Source organism: Phyllobates terribilis, unplaced genomic scaffold, assembly GCF_046119375.1.
Source record: "Phyllobates terribilis strain yellow unplaced genomic scaffold, ASM4611937v1 Scaffold_488__1_contigs__length_1352022, whole genome shotgun sequence".
Taxonomy (NCBI): Eukaryota; Metazoa; Chordata; class Amphibia; order Anura; family Dendrobatidae; genus Phyllobates; species Phyllobates terribilis.
In genome coordinates, this window is record NW_027363248.1 from 1262894 (window position 1) to 1280492 (window position 17599).

Below are 17599 nucleotides of genomic sequence, written 5' to 3' on the forward strand. Positions count from 1 at the left end.
ACAAGGGCATTTGCTAAATAGATGGTGTGTGTGCAACAATATACTGAAAGGTCAATTATATTGTGCAGCTTATCTCACCACCTGTAGTTATTTAGGTGAAAGCTCCAAAATGCTTGCCTAATATGTCTGTTTATCCAAAAGGAAGTAAAAAGGGAGAGCTAGAAAGATAGCATTGCATCACATTACATGGCAATGCAATGCACAGTTGCTGAAGTTGAACCAAAATGAGCTTGTAATCTGGCTTCTGCAACTTTGAACATGAAAAATCCAATGAGGAGAAGAAAAGCAAAGCCAAAGAGTCCATCCCAAAATCCGACAAACAAGCAAAATGAACAAAAAACATTGAATTCAATTCTTTCTGATTTTAGAAACTGCATTAAAGGAGGGGTGCACCGGTCCTGGAGATACTGCAATACCAGGTCAATGCGTGGAGTGGACAGAGCAAGCTCTTTTTCCATCTCCCTGTTCTAAAAATCCATTTAATATATGGTCCCCAGATAGGGGACGTATCAGATATTAAACTGATAAGAACAGATACTACACTTGATCTTAGCCAAAAGGCCGAGAAGCGATAACCAGAATTGGTTTCAAACTACGGAGCCACCCAAGGATCCTGAAAAGTCCATTTGTGGAGATGAGCTCCTGGACTCCCGTTAAGAAGACATGTTGTCAACCTCTAGATCCCTTACATGCCTGCACTTTTCGGCTTGCTGCTGCTGCGATCCACGCGTTTTAGATCTGCATAACTCCACCTCTTTAAACACAGCACCTTCACCCCCTGCTGTTCCCACCCACCTCAACACCGTTGGAAGGGAGGAGAACCAATTAAGGCGGGGGGTGGGGTGGAAGGAGCAGCTGTCTACCCTTAGCAGGAGGGCTCCTGAATACATACCTCTCCTGCTGCTGCTGCTGCTGGCTGTCCAGCAGCAGACTGAAGGTGGCTGCTGCTGTGCACAGGTATATAAAGGCTCAGAGCCTATTATGACACGCGCAGCCAGCGTTCCATTGCCACATTCCATCTACTGCAGGCAGGATACCTGGCTGGCTGAATGTCGCTGAGAAGCTCACAGAGACCGCCATAAGCAACAGTTTAACAGAATGCCACAGACTAATCAACCAAACTTTTTGGGTTGGGTTCTCTTTTATAGTCTGCAGGCATTAAATGAAAGAAGTCAGTGTTCCAGCAGAAGGAGACAACGTTTCAGAAAAGGCATTGTAGCAAACCAAAAAAGAAATTTTAAGCGCAGCAGAGTAACCAGCGCACATACCTGTTAGCTCAGGTGAGTTTAAAAGGCTGCTGTTGATAACAAGGGCATTTGCTAAATAGATGGTGTGTGTGCAACAATATACTGAAAGGTCAATTATATTGTGCAGCTTATCTCACCACCTGTAGTTATTTAGGTGAAAGCTCCAAAATGCTTGCCTAATATGTCTGTTTATCCAAAAGGAAGTAAAAAGGGAGAGCTAGAAAGATAGCATTGCATCACATTACATGGCAATGCAATGCACAGTTGCTGAAGTTGAACCAAAATGAGCTTGTAATCTGGCTTCTGCAACTTTGAACATGAAAAATCCAATGAGGAGAAGAAAAGCAAAGCCAAAGAGTCCATCCCAAAATCCGACAAACAAGCAAAATGAACAAAAAACATTGAATTCAATTCTTTCTGATTTTAGAAACTGCATTAAAGGAGGGGTGCACCGGTCCTGGAGATACTGCAATACCAGGTCAATGCGTGGAGTGGACAGAGCAAGCTCTTTTTCCATCTCCCTGTTCTAAAAATCCATTTAATATATGGTCCCCAGATAGGGGACGTATCAGATATTAAACTGATAAGAACAGATACTACACTTGATCTTAGCCAAAAGGCCGAGAAGCGATAACCAGAATTGGTTTCAAACTACGGAGCCACCCAAGGATCCTGAAAAGTCCATTTGTGGAGATGAGCTCCTGGACTCCCGTTAAGAAGACATGTTGTCAACCTCTAGATCCCTTACATGCCTGCACTTTTCGGCTTGCTGCTGCTGCAATCCACGCGTTTTAGATCTGCATAACTCCACCTCTTTAAACACAGCACCTTCACCCCCTGCTGTTCCCACCCGCCTCCCCACCGTTGGAAGGGAGGAGAACCAATTAAGGCGGGGGGTGGGGTGGAACGAGCAGCTGTCTACCCTTAGCAGGAGGGCTCCTGATTACATACCTCTCCTGCTGCTGCTGCTGCTGGCTGTCCAGCAGCAGACTGAAGGTGGCTGCTGCTGTGCACAGGTATATAAAGGCTCAGAGCCTATTATGACACGCGCAGCCAGCGTTCCATTGCCACATTCCATCTACTGCAGGCAGGATACCTGGCTGGCTGAATGTCGCTGAGAAGCTCACAGAGACCGCCATAAGCAACAGTTTAACAGAATGCCACAGACTAATCAACCAAACTTTTTGGGTTGGGTTCTCTTTTATAGTCTGCAGGCATTAAATGAAAGAAGTCAGTGTTCCAGCAGAAGGAGACAACGTTTCAGAAAAGGCATTGTAGCAAACCAAAAAAGAAATTTTAAGTGCAGCAGAGTAACCAGCGCACATACCTGTTAGCTCAGGTGAGTTTAAAAGGCTGCTGTTGATAACAAGGGCATTTGCTAAATAGATGGTGTGTGTGCAACAATATACTGAAAGGTCAATTATATTGTGCAGCTTATCTCACCACCTGTAGTTATTTAGGTGAAAGCTCCAAAATGCTTGCCTAATATGTCTGTTTATCCAAAAGGAAGTAAAAAGGGAGAGCTAGAAAGATAGCATTGCATCACATTACATGGCAATGCAATGCACAGTTGCTGAAGTTGAACCAAAATGAGCTTGTAATCTGGCTTCTGCAACTTTGAACATGAAAAATCCAATGAGGAGAAGAAAAGCAAAGCCAAAGAGTCCATCCCAAAATCCGACAAACAAGCAAAATGAACAAAAAACATTGAATTCAATTCTTTCTGATTTTAGAAACTGCATTAAAGAAGGGGTGCACCGGTCCTGGAGATACTGCAATACCAGGTCAATGCGTGGAGTGGACAGAGCAAGCTCTTTTTCCATCTCCCTGTTCTAAAAATCCATTTAATATATGGTCCCCAGATAGGGGACGTATCAGATATTAAACTGATAAGAACAGATACTACACTTGATCTTAGCCAAAAGGCCGAGAAGCGATAACCAGAATTGGTTTCAAACTAGGGAGCCACCCAAGGATCCTGAAAAGTCCATTTGTGGAGATGAGCTCCTGGACTCCCGTTAAGAAGACATGTTGTCAACCTCTAGATCCCTTACATGCCTGCACTTTTCGGCTTGCTGCTGCTGCAATCCACGCGTTTTAGATCTGCATAACTCCACCTCTTTAAACACAGCACCTTCACCCCCTGCTGTTCCCACCCGCCTCAACACCGTTGGAAGGGAGGAGAACCAATTAAGGCGGGGGGTGGGGTGGAACGAGCAGCTGTCTACCCTTAGCAGGAGGGCTCCTGATTACATACCTCTCCTGCTGCTGCTGCTGCTGGCTGTCCAGCAGCAGACTGAAGGTGGCTGCTGCTGTGCACAGGTATATAAAGGCTCAGAGCCTATTATGACACGCGCAGCCAGCGTTCCATTGCCACATTCCATCTACTGCAGGCAGGATACCTGGCTGGCTGAATGTCGCTGAGAAGCTCACAGAGACCGCCATAAGCAACAGTTTAACAGAATGCCACAGACTAATCAACCAAACTTTTTGGGTTGGGTTCTCTTTTATAGTCTGCAGGCATTAAATGAAAGAAGTCAGTGTTCCAGCAGAAGGAGACAACGTTTCAGAAAAGGCATTGTAGCAAACCAAAAAAGAAATTTTAAGCGCAGCAGAGTAACCAGCGCACATACCTGTTAGCTCAGGTGAGTTTAAAAGGCTGCTGTTGATAACAAGGGCATTTGCTAAATAGATGGTGTGTGTGCAACAATATACTGAAAGGTCAATTATATTGTGCAGCTTATCTCACCACCTGTAGTTATTTAGGTGAAAGCTCCAAAATGCTTGCCTAATATGTCTGTTTATCCAAAAGGAAGTAAAAAGGGAGAGCTAGAAAGATAGCATTGCATCACATTACATGGCAATGCAATGCACAGTTGCTGAAGTTGAACCAAAATGAGCTTGTAATCTGGCTTCTGCAACTTTGAACATGAAAAATCCAATGAGGAGAAGAAAAGCAAAGCCAAAGAGTCCATCCCAAAATCCGACAAACAAGCAAAATGAACAAAAAACATTGAATTCAATTCTTTCTGATTTTAGAAACTGCATTAAAGAAGGGGTGCACCGGTCCTGGAGATACTGCAATACCAGGTCAATGCGTGGAGTGGACAGAGCAAGCTCTTTTTCCATCTCCCTGTTCTAAAAATCCATTTAATATATGGTCCCCAGATAGGGGACGTATCAGATATTAAACTGATAAGAACAGATACTACACTTGATCTTAGCCAAAAGGCCGAGAAGCGATAACCAGAATTGGTTTCAAACTACGGAGCCACCCAAGGATCCTGAAAAGTCCATTTGTGGAGATGAGCTCCTGGACTCCCGTTAAGAAGACATGTTGTCAACCTCTAGATCCCTTACATGCCTGCACTTTTCGGCTTGCTGCTGCTGCGATCCACGCGTTTTAGATCTGCATAACTCCACCTCTTTAAACACAGCACCTTCACCCCCTGCTGTTCCCACCCGCCTCAACACCGTTGGAAGGGAGGAGAACCAATTAAGGCGGGGGGTGGGGTGGAACGAGCAGCTGTCTACCCTTAGCAGGAGGGCTCCTGATTACATACCTCTCCTGCTGCTGCTGCTGCTGGCTGTCCAGCAGCAGACTGAAGGTGGCTGCTGCTGTGCACAGGTATATAAAGGCTCAGAGCCTATTATGACACGCGCAGCCAGCGTTCCATTGCCACATTCCATCTACTGCAGGCAGGATACCTGGCTGGCTGAATGTCGCTGAGAAGCTCACAGAGACCGCCATAAGCAACAGTTTAACAGAATGCCACAGACTAATCAACCAAACTTTTTGGGTTGGGTTCTCTTTTATAGTCTGCAGGCATTAAATGAAAGAAGTCAGTGTTCCAGCAGAAGGAGACAACGTTTCAGAAAAGGCATTGTAGCAAACCAAAAAAGAAATTTTAAGTGCAGCAGAGTAACCAGCGCACATACCTGTTAGCTCAGGTGAGTTTAAAAGGCTGCTGTTGATAACAAGGGCATTTGCTAAATAGATGGTGTGTGTGCAACAATATACTGAAAGGTCAATTATATTGTGCAGCTTATCTCACCACCTGTAGTTATTTAGGTGAAAGCTCCAAAATGCTTGCCTAATATGTCTGTTTATCCAAAAGGAAGTAAAAAGGGAGAGCTAGAAAGATAGCATTGCATCACATTACATGGCAATGCAATGCACAGTTGCTGAAGTTGAACCAAAATGAGCTTGTAATCTGGCTTCTGCAACTTTGAACATGAAAAATCCAATGAGGAGAAGAAAAGCAAAGCCAAAGAGTCCATCCCAAAATCCGACAAACAAGCAAAATGAACAAAAAACATTGAATTCAATTCTTTCTGATTTTAGAAACTGCATTAAAGAAGGGGTGCACCGGTCCTGGAGATACTGCAATACCAGGTCAATGCGTGGAGTGGACAGAGCAAGCTCTTTTTCCATCTCCCTGTTCTAAAAATCCATTTAATATATGGTCCCCAGATAGGGGACGTATCAGATATTAAACTGATAAGAACAGATACTACACTTGATCTTAGCCAAAAGGCCGAGAAGCGATAACCAGAATTGGTTTCAAACTACGGAGCCACCCAAGGATCCTGAAAAGTCCATTTGTGGAGATGAGCTCCTGGACTCCCGTTAAGAAGACATGTTGTCAACCTCTAGATCCCTTACATGCCTGCACTTTTCGGCTTGCTGCTGCTGCGATCCACGCGTTTTAGATCTGCATAACTCCACCTCTTTAAACACAGCACCTTCACCCCCTGCTGTTCCCACCCGCCTCAACACCGTTGGAAGGGAGGAGAACCAATTAAGGCGGGGGGTGGGGTGGAACGAGCAGCTGTCTACCCTTAGCAGGAGGGCTCCTGATTACATACCTCTCCTGCTGCTGCTGCTGCTGGCTGTCCAGCAGCAGACTGAAGGTGGCTGCTGCTGTGCACAGGTATATAAAGGCTCAGAGCCTATTATGACACGCGCAGCCAGCGTTCCATTGCCACATTCCATCTACTGCAGGCAGGATACCTGGCTGGCTGAATGTCGCTGAGAAGCTCACAGAGACCGCCATAAGCAACAGTTTAACAGAATGCCACAGACTAATCAACCAAACTTTTTGGGTTGGGTTCTCTTTTATAGTCTGCAGGCATTAAATGAAAGAAGTCAGTGTTCCAGTAGAAGGAGACAACGTTTCAGAAAAGGCATTGTAGCAAACCAAAAAAGAAATTTTAAGTGCAGCAGAGTAACCAGCGCACATACCTGTTAGCTCAGGTGAGTTTAAAAGGCTGCTGTTGATAACAAGGGCATTTGCTAAATAGATGGTGTGTGTGCAACAATATACTGAAAGGTCAATTATATTGTGCAGCTTATCTCACCACCTGTAGTTATTTAGGTGAAAGCTCCAAAATGCTTGCCTAATATGTCTGTTTATCCAAAAGGAAGTAAAAAGGGAGAGCTAGAAAGATAGCATTGCATCACATTACATGGCAATGCAATGCACAGTTGCTGAAGTTGAACCAAAATGAGCTTGTAATCTGGCTTCTGCAACTTTGAACATGAAAAATCCAATGAGGAGAAGAAAAGCAAAGCCAAAGAGTCCATCCCAAAATCCGACAAACAAGCAAAATGAACAAAAAACATTGAATTCAATTCTTTCTGATTTTAGAAACTGCATTAAAGGAGGGGTGCACCGGTCCTGGAGATACTGCAATACCAGGTCAATGCGTGGAGTGGACAGAGCAAGCTCTTTTTCCATCTCCCTGTTCTAAAAATCCATTTAATATATGGTCCCCAGATAGGGGACGTATCAGATATTAAACTGATAAGAACAGATACTACACTTGATCTTAGCCAAAAGGCCGAGAAGCGATAACCAGAATTGGTTTCAAACTACGGAGCCACCCAAGGATCCTGAAAAGTCCATTTGTGGAGATGAGCTCCTGGACTCCCGTTAAGAAGACATGTTGTCAACCTCTAGATCCCTTACATGCCTGCACTTTTCGGCTTGCTGCTGCTGCAATCCACGCGTTTTAGATCTGCATAACTCCACCTCTTTAAACACAGCACCTTCACCCCCTGCTGTTCCCACCCGCCTCAACACCGTTGGAAGGGAGGAGAACCAATTAAGGCGGGGGGTGGGGTGGAACGAGCAGCTGTCTACCCTTAGCAGGAGGGCTCCTGATTACATACCTCTCCTGCTGCTGCTGCTGCTGGCTGTCCAGCAGCAGACTGAAGGTGGCTGCTGCTGTGCACAGGTATATAAAGGCTCAGAGCCTATTATGACACGCGCAGCCAGCGTTCCATTGCCACATTCCATCTACTGCAGGCAGGATACCTGGCTGGCTGAATGTCGCTGAGAAGCTCACAGAGACCGCCATAAGCAACAGTTTAACAGAATGCCACAGACTAATCAACCAAACTTTTTGGGTTGGGTTCTCTTTTATAGTCTGCAGGCATTAAATGAAAGAAGTCAGTGTTCCAGCAGAAGGAGACAACGTTTCAGAAAAGGCATTGTAGCAAACCAAAAAAGAAATTTTAAGCGCAGCAGAGTAACCAGCGCACATACCTGTTAGCTCAGGTGAGTTTAAAAGGCTGCTGTTGATAACAAGGGCATTTGCTAAATAGATGGTGTGTGTGCAACAATATACTGAAAGGTCAATTATATTGTGCAGCTTATCTCACCACCTGTAGTTATTTAGGTGAAAGCTCCAAAATGCTTGCCTAATATGTCTGTTTATCCAAAAGGAAGTAAAAAGGGAGAGCTAGAAAGATAGCATTGCATCACATTACATGGCAATGCAATGCACAGTTGCTGAAGTTGAACCAAAATGAGCTTGTAATCTGGCTTCTGCAACTTTGAACATGAAAAATCCAATGAGGAGAAGAAAAGCAAAGCCAAAGAGTCCATCCCAAAATCCGACAAACAAGCAAAATGAACAAAAAACATTGAATTCAATTCTTTCTGATTTTAGAAACTGCATTAAAGAAGGGGTGCACCGGTCCTGGAGATACTGCAATACCAGGTCAATGCGTGGAGTGGACAGAGCAAGCTCTTTTTCCATCTCCCTGTTCTAAAAATCCATTTAATATATGGTCCCCAGATAGGGGACGTATCAGATATTAAACTGATAAGAACAGATACTACACTTGATCTTAGCCAAAAGGCCGAGAAGCGATAACCAGAATTGGTTTCAAACTAGGGAGCCACCCAAGGATCCTGAAAAGTCCATTTGTGGAGATGAGCTCCTGGACTCCCGTTAAGAAGACATGTTGTCAACCTCTAGATCCCTTACATGCCTGCACTTTTCGGCTTGCTGCTGCTGCAATCCACGCGTTTTAGATCTGCATAACTCCACCTCTTTAAACACAGCACCTTCACCCCCTGCTGTTCCCACCCGCCTCAACACCGTTGGAAGGGAGGAGAACCAATTAAGGCGGGGGGTGGGGTGGAACGAGCAGCTGTCTACCCTTAGCAGGAGGGCTCCTGATTACATACCTCTCCTGCTGCTGCTGCTGCTGGCTGTCCAGCAGCAGACTGAAGGTGGCTGCTGCTGTGCACAGGTATATAAAGGCTCAGAGCCTATTATGACACGCGCAGCCAGCGTTCCATTGCCACATTCCATCTACTGCAGGCAGGATACCTGGCTGGCTGAATGTCGCTGAGAAGCTCACAGAGACCGCCATAAGCAACAGTTTAACAGAATGCCACAGACTAATCAACCAAACATTTTGGATTGGGTTCTCTTTTATAGTCTGCAGGCATTAAATGAAAGAAGTCAGTGTTCCAGCAGAAGGAGACAATGTTTCAGAAAAGGCATTGTAGCAAACCAAAAAAGAAATTTTAAGCGCAGCAGAGTAACCAGCGCACATACCTGTTAGCTCAGGTGAGTTTAAAAGGCTGCTGTTGATAACAAGGGCATTTGCTAAATAGATGGTGTGTGTGCAACAATATACTGAAAGGTCAATTATATTGTGCAGCTTATCTCACCACCTGTAGTTATTTAGGTGAAAGCTCCAAAATGCTTGCCTAATATGTCTGTTTATCCAAAAGGAAGTAAAAAGGGAGAGCTAGAAAGATAGCATTGCATCACATTACATGGCAATGCAATGCACAGTTGCTGAAGTTGAACCAAAATGAGCTTGTAATCTGGCTTCTGCAACTTTGAACATGAAAAATCCAATGAGGAGAAGAAAAGCAAAGCCAAAGAGTCCATCCCAAAATCTGACAAACAAGCAAAATGAACAAAAAACATTGAATTCAATTCTTTCTGATTTTAGAAACTGCATTAAAGAAGGGGTGCACCGGTCCTGGAGATACTGCAATACCAGGTCAATGCGTGGAGTGGACAGAGCAAGCTCTTTTTCCATCTCCCTGTTCTAAAAATCCATTTAATATATGGTCCCCAGATAGGGGACGTATCAGATATTAAACTGATAAGAACAGATACTACACTTGATCTTAGCCAAAAGGCCGAGAAGCGATAACCAGAATTGGTTTCAAACTACGGAGCCACCCAAGGATCCTGAAAAGTCCATTTGTGGAGATGAGCTCCTGGACTCCCGTTAAGAAGACATGTTGTCAACCTCTAGATCCCTTACATGCCTGCACTTTTCGGCTTGCTGCTGCTGCAATCCACGCGTTTTAGATCTGCATAACTGCACCTCTTTAAACACAGCACCTTCACCCCCTGCTGTTCCCACCCGCCTCAACACCGTTGGAAGGGAGGAGAACCAATTAAGGCGGGGGTGGGGTGGAACGAGCAGCTGTCTACCCTTAGCAGGAGGGCTCCTGATTACATACCTCTCCTGCTGCTGCTGCTGCTGGCTGTCCAGCAGCAGACTGAAGGTGGCTGCTGCTGTGCACAGGTATATAAAGGCTTAGAGCCTATTATGACACGCGCAGCCAGCGTTCCATTGCCACATTCCATCTACTGCCGGCAGGATACCTGGCTGGCTGAATGTCGCTGAGAAGCTCACAGAGACCGCCATAAGCAACAGTTTAACAGAATGCCACAGACTAATCAACCAAACTTTTTGGGTTGGGTTCTCTTTTATAGTCTGCAGGCATTAAATGAAAGAAGTCAGTGTTCCAGCAGAAGGAGACAACGTTTCAGAAAAGGCATTGTAGCAAACCAAAAAAGAAATTTTAAGTGCAGCAGAGTAACCAGCGCACATACCTGTTAGCTCAGGTGAGTTTAAAAGGCTGCTGTTGATAACAAGGGCATTTGCTAAATAGATGGTGTGTGTGCAACAATATACTGAAAGGTCAATTATATTGTGCAGCTTATCTCACCACCTGTAGTTATTTAGGTGAAAGCTCCAAAATGCTTGCCTAATATGTCTGTTTATCCAAAAGGAAGTAAAAAGGGAGAGCTAGAAAGATAGCATTGCATCACATTACATGGCAATGCAATGCACAGTTGCTGAAGTTGAACCAAAATGAGCTTGTAATCTGGCTTCTGCAACTTTGAACATGAAAAATCCAATGAGGAGAAGAAAAGCAAAGCCAAAGAGTCCATCCCAAAATCCGACAAACAAGCAAAATGAACAAAAAACATTGAATTCAATTCTTTCTGATTTTAGAAACTGCATTAAAGAAGGGGTGCACCGGTCCTGGAGATACTGCAATACCAGGTCAATGCGTGGAGTGGACAGAGCAAGCTCTTTTTCCATCTCCCTGTTCTAAAAATCCATTTAATATATGGTCCCCAGATAGGGGACGTATCAGATATTAAACTGATAAGAACAGATACTACACTTGATCTTAGCCAAAAGGCCGAGAAGCGATAACCAGAATTGGTTTCAAACTACGGAGCCACCCAAGGATCCTGAAAAGTCCATTTATGGAGATGAGCTCCTGGACTCCCGTTAAGAAGACATGTTGTCAACCTCTAGATCCCTTACATGCCTGCACTTTTCGGCTTGCTGCTGCTGCAATCCACGCGTTTTAGATCTGCATAACTCCACCTCTTTAAACACAGCACCTTCACCCCCTGCTGTTCCCACCCGCCTCAACACCGTTGGAAGGGAGGAGAACCAATTAAGGCGGGGGGTGGGGTGGAACGAGCAGCTGTCTACCCTTAGCAGGAGGGCTCCTGATTACATACCTCTCCTGCTGCTGCTGCTGCTGGCTGTCCAGCAGCAGACTGAAGGTGGCTGCTGCTGTGCACAGGTATATAAAGGCTCAGAGCCTATTATGACACGCGCAGCCAGCATTCCATTGCCACATTCCATCTACTGCAGGCAGGATACCTGGCTGGCTGAATGTCGCTGAGAAGCTCACAGAGACCGCCATAAGCAACAGTTTAACAGAATGCCACAGACTAATCAACCAAACTTTTTGGGTTGGGTTCTCTTTTATAGTCTGCAGGCATTAAATGAAAGAAGTCAGTGTTCCAGCAGAAGGAGACAACGTTTCAGAAAAGGCATTGTAGCAAACCAAAAAAGAAATTTTAAGCGCAGCAGAGTAACCAGCGCACATACCTGTTAGCTCAGGTGAGTTTAAAAGGCTGCTGTTGATAACAAGGGCATTTGCTAAATAGATGGTGTGTGTGCAACAATATACTGAAAGGTCAATTATATTGTGCAGCTTATCTCACCACCTGTAGTTATTTAGGTGAAAGCTCCAAAATGCTTGCCTAATATGTCTGTTTATCCAAAAGGAAGTAAAAAGGGAGAGCTAGAAAGATAGCATTGCATCACATTACATGGCAATGCAATGCACAGTTGCTGAAGTTGAACCAAAATGAGCTTGTAATCTGGCTTCTGCAACTTTGAACATGAAAAATCCAATGAGGAGAAGAAAAGCAAAGCCAAATAGTCCATCCCAAAATCCGACAAACAAGCAAAATGAACAAAAAACATTGAATTCAATTCTTTCTGATTTTAGAAACTGCATTAAAGAAGGGGTGCACCGGTCCTGGAGATACTGCAATACCAGGTCAATGCGTGGAGTGGACAGAGCAAGCTCTTTTTCCATCTCCCTGTTCTAAAAATCCATTTAATATATGGTCCCCAGATAGGGGACGTATCAGATATTAAACTGATAAGAACAGATTTTTTTTTTTTTTTTTTTCCACTCACATTACAAGTCCCATATTTACCATTTCATGCTTTGCAATGATTTCCAAATGGTATTAGGTTGTTATCCATCATTGTGGGTCATATATCCATTTTTACAATCTTATTTTATATATATACGTTTATATTATCACAATACAGTTATTCCATATTCTTTACATCACAACATTACAATCTTTACCATTACGATTTAAGGCAACATTCCTCTCTTCAGGCCATATGCTGCCAAGGCATTCAAAAGCCTTCCATCCAGAAACCGACCATCCCAAGCTTCTTCTACCTCTTTAGCCAACGACTGAGGTATTCTGTAAGTTGAAAAAAAACGATGCATATCGCTATAAATGTTATTCCACACTTTGCGCCTTAGACTAGCCTGACTCCCCCCTTCACAACTCTTTAGCATTTTCAACACTTCTTGTCTCTCCTCCATCTCCCTCATATTTTTTTCTGAAACATCTTTTGCTTTACTAGAGTCCTTCCCAGATGACAAAACTCCTTCAATTTCTTCTCTGGCTTCACATGCGACATCCTCTCTTTCTTCTTCACTAGTTTCTTCACCCTCCTCCTCCTCTTCCATATTACTTACAGCACCTTCCTTTTCATCCTGACTGGAGGACTCACTTTCCTCCTGATCTTCTGACTCCCTATCCACCTCCACTTCTTCTTCCAAGCTAGTATTTTCAATCTCAACGTCTGTGATATCACTCTCAGTATCTTCTTCCATATGATCACCTTCTTTTCTTATATCTCTTATTTGTTCCTCCTTCTTTTGAGATATGTTCTCTTCCGTTTCATCATGGGGGGCAGCTTCAGACTCTTCTTCTTTTCCATCTTCCTTGTCAACTGACTTCTCCTCCCTTTTATTGACAGGACAGCAATCATATAAATGACCACTGCCACCACATAGATTACATTTCTTACTTTTTTCACAATTCTCTGCCTTATGTCCCACTTCTTCACAATTGGCACACCACTGTAATGTACAGGAATCCTTTTCATGGCCATACTGTTTACAACGCCTACAAAACTTCGGCATACCTGTAAAGAACATATCTCCATTAACTGTCCCGATTTTGAATCTACTTGGTGGGAGTACCACAACACCATCCGAACTTTCCTTGAACTTGACCAGGAACCTCCACCTCGTGGTCCAAAAACCATATCGGTTAAACATTTTGCCAGCAGAACTCACTTTCTCACAGTACCGGGATAAAAAGGTCATGATCTCTTCTTCCAATATGAAAGGACTATACATCCTTATTACTATTAGCCTTTCCTTCCTAGGAAAATGCGACACAAAAAAAACACCTTCAAGTATCGAATCTTCCTTCACTAGATCCATTCTCTTCCAAAAGTCAGAAAAGATATCTTCTGAACAAAAAATAACATCATATATCCCTCTCTTCGGGAACTCCAACATAGACAAAACTTGTTCCATTTGAACTTCCAATAGTCCAAACAAAATCTTCTCTACCAAAAAAAACAAGCCAGACTTCTTCTTCTCTGGATCCAAAAAAATAAACCGCACTGCATTCTTCAATCTTGCAAAAACTGGGACCTCTTCACAGGTCAGCATATTTGGGCTTCTCCCGTCCATATCTTCACACCAAACGCGGCAAAAATCCTCCTCGCCTACTTAAAAAAAGCAGGCAGGCTGATCGCCCCTCGTTGCCCCGGGACTAATCCGGCTCCCCAAAAGCAGCAAGGGGGTGAAGCCGCACTGCTACATGCAGCGATCCCCCGAGGCCAAGGAGCCGGGTACCCAAGGCACCTCTCAGCCAAGACCAAGGCAGCAACCGGTAGATCACTGCACTTGATCTTAGCCAAAAGGCCGAGAAGCGATAACCAGAATTGGTTTCAAACTACGGAGCCACCCAAGGATCCTGAAAAGTCCATTTGTGGAGATGAGCTCCTGGACTCCCGTTAAGAAGACATGTTGTCAACCTCTAGATCCCTTACATGCCTGCACTTTTCGGCTTGCTGCTGCTGCAATCCACGCGTTTTAGATCTGCATAACTCCACCTCTTTAAACACAGCACCTTCACCCCCTGCTGTTCCCACCCGCCTCAACACCGTTGGAAGGGAGGAGAACCAATTAAGGCGGGGGGTGGGGTGGAACGAGCAGCTGTCTACCCTTAGCAGGAGGGCTCCTGATTACATACCTCTCCTGCTGCTGCTGCTGCTGGCTGTCCAGCAGCAGACTGAAGGTGGCTGCTGCTGTGCACAGGTATATAAAGGCTCAGAGCCTATTATGACACGCGCAGCCAGCGTTCCATTGCCACATTCCATCTACTGCAGGCATGATACCTGGCTGGCTGAATGTCGCTGAGAAGCTCACAGAGACCGCCATAAGCAACAGTTTAACAGAATGCCACAGACTAATCAACCAAACTTTTTGGGTTGGGTTCTCTTTTATAGTCTGCAGGCATTAAATGAAAGAAGTCAGTGTTCCAGCAGAAGGAGACAACGTTTCAGAAAAGGCATTGTAGCAAACCAAAAAAGAAATTTTAAGCGCAGCAGAGTAACCAGCGCACATACCTGTTAGCTCAGGTGAGTTTAAAAGGCTGCTGTTGATAACAAGGGCATTTGCTAAATAGATGGTGTGTGTGCAACAATATACTGAAAGGTCAATTATATTGTGCAGCTTATCTCACCACCTGTAGTTATTTAGGTGAAAGCTCCAAAATGCTTGCCTAATATGTCTGTTTATCCAAAAGGAAGTAAAAAGGGAGAGCTAGAAAGATAGCATTGCATCACATTACATGGCAATGCAATGCACAGTTGCTGAAGTTGAACCAAAATGAGCTTGTAATCTGGCTTCTGCAACTTTGAACATGAAAAATCCAATGAGGAGAAGAAAAGCAAAGCCAAAGAGTCCATCCCAAAATCCGACAAACAAGCAAAATGAACAAAAAACATTGAATTCAATTCTTTCTGATTTTAGAAACTGCATTAAAGAAGGGGTGCACCGGTCCTGGAGATACTGCAATACCAGGTCAATGCGTGGAGTGGACAGAGCAAGCTCTTTTTCCATCTCCCTGTTCTAAAAATCCATTTAATATATGGTCCCCAGATAGGGGACGTATCAGATATTAAACTGATAAGAACAGATACTACACTTGATCTTAGCCAAAAGGCCGAGAAGCGATAACCAGAATTGGTTTCAAACTACGGAGCCACCCAAGGATCCTGAAAAGTCCATTTGTGGAGATGAGCTCCTGGACTCCCGTTAAGAAGACATGTTGTCAACCTCTAGATCCCTTACATGCCTGCACTTTTCGGCTTGCTGCTGCTGCAATCCACGCGTTTTAGATCTGCATAACTCCACCTCTTTAAACACAGCACCTTCACCCCCTGCTGTTCCCACCCGCCTCAACACCGTTGGAAGGGAGGAGAACCAATTAAGGCGGGGGGTGGGGTGGAACGAGCAGCTGTCTACCCTTAGCAGGAGGGCTCCTGATTACATACCTCTCCTGCTGCTGCTGCTGCTGGCTGTCCAGCAGCAGACTGAAGGTGGCTGCTGCTGTGCACAGGTATATAAAGGCTCAGAGCCTATTATGACACGCGCAGCCAGCGTTCCATTGCCACATTCCATCTACTGCAGGCAGGATACCTGGCTGGCTGAATGTCGCTGAGAAGCTCACAGAGACCGCCATAAGCAACAGTTTAACAGAATGCCACAGACTAATCAACCAAACATTTTGGATTGGGTTCTCTTTTATAGTCTGCAGGCATTAAATGAAAGAAGTCAGTGTTCCAGCAGAAGGAGACAACGTTTCAGAAAAGGCATTGTAGCAAACCAAAAAAGAAATTTTAAGCGCAGCAGAGTAACCAGCGCACATACCTGTTAGCTCAGGTGAGTTTAAAAGGCTGCTGTTGATAACAAGGGCATTTGCTAAATAGATGGTGTGTGTGCAACAATATACTGAAAGGTCAATTATATTGTGCAGCTTATCTCACCACCTGTAGTTATTTAGGTGAAAGCTCCAAAATGCTTGCCTAATATGTCTGTTTATCCAAAAGGAAGTAAAAAGGGAGAGCTAGAAAGATAGCATTGCATCACATTACATGGCAATGCAATGCACAGTTGCTGAAGTTGAACCAAAATGAGCTTGTAATCTGGCTTCTGCAACTTTGAACATGAAAAATCCAATGAGGAGAAGAAAAGCAAAGCCAAAGAGTCCATCCCAAAATCCGACAAACAAGCAAAATGAACAAAAAACATTGAATTCAATTCTTTCTGATTTTAGAAACTGCATTAAAGAAGGGGTGCACCGGTCCTGGAGATACTGCAATACCAGGTCAATGCGTGGAGTGGACAGAGCAAGCTCTTTTTCCATCTCCCTGTTCTAAAAATCCATTTAATATATGGTCCCCAGATAGGGGACGTATCAGATATTAAACTGATAAGAACAGATACTACACTTGATCTTAGCCAAAAGGCCGAGAAGCGATAACCAGAATTGGTTTCAAACTACGGAGCCACCCAAGGATCCTGAAAAGTCCATTTGTGGAGATGAGCTCCTGGACTCCCGTTAAGAAGACATGTTGTCAACCTCTAGATCCCTTACATGCCTGCACTTTTCGGCTTGCTGCTGCTGCAATCCACGCGTTTTAGATCTGCATAACTCCACCTCTTTAAACACAGCACCTTCACCCCCTGCTGTTCCCACCCGCCTCAACACCGTTGGAAGGGAGGAGAACCAATTAAGGCGGGGGTGGGGTGGAACGAGCAGCTGTCTACCCTTAGCAGGAGGGCTCCTGATTACATACCTCTCCTGCTGCTGCTGCTGCTGGCTGTCCAGCAGCAGACTGAAGGTGGCTGCTGCTGTGCACAGGTATATAAAGGCTTAGAGCCTATTATGACACGCGCAGCCAGCGTTCCATTGCTACATTCCATCTACTGCAGGCAGGATACCTGGCTGGCTGAATGTCGCTGAGAAGCTCACAGAGACCGCCATAAGCAACAGTTTAACAGAATGCCACAGACTAATCAACCAAACTTTTTGGGTTGGGTTCTCTTTTATAGTCTGCAGGCATTAAATGAAAGAAGTCAGTGTTCCAGCAGAAGGAGACAACGTTTCAGAAAAGGCATTGTAGCAAACCAAAAAAGAAATTTTAAGTGCAGCAGAGTAACCAGCGCACATACCTGTTAGCTCAGGTGAGTTTAAAAGGCTGCTGTTGATAACAAGGGCATTTGCTAAATAGATGGTGTGTGTGCAACAATATACTGAAAGGTCAATTATATTGTGCAGCTTATCTCACCACCTGTAGTTATTTAGGTGAA

At 44.5% G+C, this 17599-nt stretch overlaps 12 non-coding genes across 12 annotated transcripts; all 12 read right to left on the reverse strand.

The window, feature by feature from the left end:
- Positions 1–382: 382 nt before the first annotated feature.
- LOC141229895 (U2 spliceosomal RNA) lies at positions 383–573 on the reverse strand. Its single transcript, XR_012296513.1, has one exon. It is a non-coding gene; the product is annotated as a U2 spliceosomal RNA (small nuclear RNA).
- A 1115-nt stretch (positions 574–1688) lies between these two features.
- Positions 1689–1879, reverse strand: LOC141229896 (U2 spliceosomal RNA). The gene has a single exon (XR_012296514.1). It is a non-coding gene; the product is annotated as a U2 spliceosomal RNA (small nuclear RNA).
- A 1115-nt stretch (positions 1880–2994) lies between these two features.
- Positions 2995–3185, reverse strand: LOC141229861 (U2 spliceosomal RNA). Its single transcript, XR_012296482.1, has one exon. It is a non-coding gene; the product is annotated as a U2 spliceosomal RNA (small nuclear RNA).
- Positions 3186–4300: 1115 nt separating this feature from the next.
- LOC141229862 (U2 spliceosomal RNA) lies at positions 4301–4491 on the reverse strand. Its single transcript, XR_012296483.1, has one exon. It is a non-coding gene; the product is annotated as a U2 spliceosomal RNA (small nuclear RNA).
- Positions 4492–5606: 1115 nt separating this feature from the next.
- On the reverse strand, positions 5607–5797 carry LOC141229863 (U2 spliceosomal RNA). The gene has a single exon (XR_012296484.1). It is a non-coding gene; the product is annotated as a U2 spliceosomal RNA (small nuclear RNA).
- Positions 5798–6912: 1115 nt separating this feature from the next.
- Positions 6913–7103, reverse strand: LOC141229898 (U2 spliceosomal RNA). The gene has a single exon (XR_012296516.1). It is a non-coding gene; the product is annotated as a U2 spliceosomal RNA (small nuclear RNA).
- Positions 7104–8218: 1115 nt separating this feature from the next.
- LOC141229864 (U2 spliceosomal RNA) lies at positions 8219–8409 on the reverse strand. Its single transcript, XR_012296485.1, has one exon. It is a non-coding gene; the product is annotated as a U2 spliceosomal RNA (small nuclear RNA).
- Positions 8410–9524: 1115 nt separating this feature from the next.
- Positions 9525–9715, reverse strand: LOC141229865 (U2 spliceosomal RNA). The gene has a single exon (XR_012296486.1). It is a non-coding gene; the product is annotated as a U2 spliceosomal RNA (small nuclear RNA).
- A 1114-nt stretch (positions 9716–10829) lies between these two features.
- LOC141229867 (U2 spliceosomal RNA) lies at positions 10830–11020 on the reverse strand. Its single transcript, XR_012296488.1, has one exon. It is a non-coding gene; the product is annotated as a U2 spliceosomal RNA (small nuclear RNA).
- Positions 11021–12135: 1115 nt separating this feature from the next.
- Positions 12136–12331, reverse strand: LOC141230002 (U2 spliceosomal RNA). Its single transcript, XR_012296610.1, has one exon. It is a non-coding gene; the product is annotated as a U2 spliceosomal RNA (small nuclear RNA).
- A 2939-nt stretch (positions 12332–15270) lies between these two features.
- On the reverse strand, positions 15271–15461 carry LOC141229868 (U2 spliceosomal RNA). Its single transcript, XR_012296489.1, has one exon. It is a non-coding gene; the product is annotated as a U2 spliceosomal RNA (small nuclear RNA).
- A 1115-nt stretch (positions 15462–16576) lies between these two features.
- LOC141229869 (U2 spliceosomal RNA) lies at positions 16577–16767 on the reverse strand. Its single transcript, XR_012296490.1, has one exon. It is a non-coding gene; the product is annotated as a U2 spliceosomal RNA (small nuclear RNA).
- Between the last annotated feature and the right edge of the window lie 832 nt (positions 16768–17599).